We start from the raw sequence: 2,634 nt of genomic DNA on the forward strand, positions 1-2,634 counted from the left end.
CATTGCCCACATCTTCTCGTGTTTGTAGAGTTTGCATGATCCCCTGGTGTTAAGCAGGGTCCTCTGCAGTCCGAAAACGCCTGGGTCAGATGGTGTTTATAAATGGCATACAGCCTGTCTCCCTCGTGATGTGCATGCAGGTGTCCCGGCAGCTCAGCAGGTACGGTCACGTGACCCGTGAACTCTGTCCTCCTGGCTGTCAGCCACCCCCAGCACCATCCATTCTAGGTACTCAGCGCTCAGCCCCGAAGGGCGTTAGAAGCATTTTGAATGTGGGGGGATCACACTGGCATAAAACTAATATTAGTTTTATTAGTTTGTTAAATGGGGGTGGGGTTCCAAACAAATGATTATGAAATGTGAAGGGGACACATCCCCCTCAGATTTAATGGCGGCGATGCCCATGGGTGCCTCACACAAGTGTTATCAGCGTTTTATCAGTATCCGCGGCAGGGCGGGCTGGCATTTCGTCTCTTGGTGCTCCTTGACCTGGCCATAAAGCCTCATCCACGTTCCTGCCCATTTGGTTATTGGTGATAAATTATTTTATAGCTGCGATATATTTAGACCTATTCACAATGTAGCTCTCATATCTAGAAACAGTTTTAAGTGGTCCTTAAATTCATCTGCGTGGGTTGTAGCTAACAGGGAAAAAAATACCGAACCTCTGATTCTTAAGCAATGGAACTGCAATAAAGTTCCCTTATCACAACGTAATGTTCTGTCGCTTAGGGAGTTGCTTAACCTGAATGGCTCAAATAACAATTTTTTACTTGGTTATAAAAAATGAAATGACCTGTGAAACTTGAATGTTGCATAAATTGCTCTGGGTACAAGTGGCAGCCAAAAAACCGAGCAACTATTCCCTGCATTTTCAACATCCGCATTCGCAGTACGGGGTCACGGCGAACCTGCAACCTACCCCAGGAAGCACAGGTCCCCTCGGACACTATGTCACACTATGTCATAAACTCACGCACACTGTTGGTTACTGACAAAGATCAGACAATCTAGCTGACTGTATTCACAAAGAATGGGGAAAGCAGCGGACACTGGGAAAACATGCGAATTCCTCACATAGAGCGGTAAACAGCACCACCGTGTTCTTGGATAAATGCAGCTGGGCGATACTTTTGTTACAGATTTCTGTAATCAAGCTGGAGAAATATTCTCGCTGTCTGTTATAACGGAAATGAAACAGACGTGCTACGTCTGTGAGCCTTTAGAAAGAAAGACAAGCAATTTGACATGATGGGCGCTATTGTTGGGTTTATCTTAGCTTCACTAGCTTTTCCATTTACAGTTTTAAAATAAAGCCCGTTTCATATTACAGCATTCAGTAATCATTAGACTTAATAAAATGTTTATGCGTGTTGTGTTTATGTCATATTAAAACGTCTTTTTGCATTTGAATGAAACACATTTATGAAAGGCACATTTATGCTTCTGTTATCTTTTAATACTAAGCTATTTAATCCCATTTTAAACCCCCAAACATTTTTTGTTAGTATGAATAATAGATCTGATTGAGTCACGGCAATTAACTTAAAAATACTCAGTGTACTGTAGCTGGTCTCTGTTTTTCACCATAACTTTTAATGAACCAAAACGAATTCAAATGTATCTCAGCTATTCATTTAAATCTTATCTCTTATAGCAGACCTGAATTAAAAGTGTGCTGTTAACTTCTGTTAACGATGTTACTCATGTTAATTAAAGGCTTCGCGCTAAATATTAGTCAACAAGCACAGCTATATTTAGCAACATGATTAAAATTACAATAAGTATAAGCCAATAAGAGGCAGAGGCAACTTCCTGGATTTTTATAGCATACTGCGCATTTCCTACTATAAGAGGACTGCGGTAATGTGTGATTGCGCGTGTTTATTTCTCTGCGTTGATTTCAGTATATCATAGATCTGTAGATACCGTAAAAAGCTTGTCATTGAAAATGATGCACGACTGCATGTTTTGAAAACCATTACACCCTCTGTCCAGCGAATGTGTCATTTAATCATACTATTTCTTTTCTATTTACTTCACATTAGTTACACACCGGTTAAACCTACTGCCCATATCTATTTATGGCTACTTATTTTTTACTTATATGAATTAAATGCACATATATTGTAAAATTAGTACATTTCTATTTAAATACGCCTCCGGGCGTCCAGGCTTTAATGTCTGTAAAAAAGGCAGGAGACTTTAGTATGCAAGGTAAAAGATAGGATATTATCCCCTTCCGCATACAAAAGCAGAATGGTTAAAATGTCAGGTTAATGCTGTCACACCTTCTTATGGACTTTTTTGGGTCTTTTACACCAACTTTCACAGCGGTTTGGAACTGGAGGAGATTAGCGATGGGCTTAGTCGAAGTCTGGGACACTTCAGAAGAACACATCTGCAGAGGACACGGTGTCCCGGGGGCTGCCCTGCTGATCACAGAGAGATTTTGGAAAAAGAAAGCGGAGATAAAAGTGGGAAATACCAGTCGTTGCACTTTCTTGGGGGGGGACATCCACCTCTGTTTCTCTGCGTGCTCGTCACCCTGCAAAAATACGTGCGCGCCTCCTAAAACCACCCTAGTCCACCACACCCCCCACCCACCCACTCACTAATATTTTATTACTATTT

Source organism: Brienomyrus brachyistius, chromosome 5, assembly GCF_023856365.1.
Source record: "Brienomyrus brachyistius isolate T26 chromosome 5, BBRACH_0.4, whole genome shotgun sequence".
In the NCBI taxonomy this organism is placed as follows: Eukaryota; Metazoa; Chordata; class Actinopteri; order Osteoglossiformes; family Mormyridae; genus Brienomyrus; species Brienomyrus brachyistius.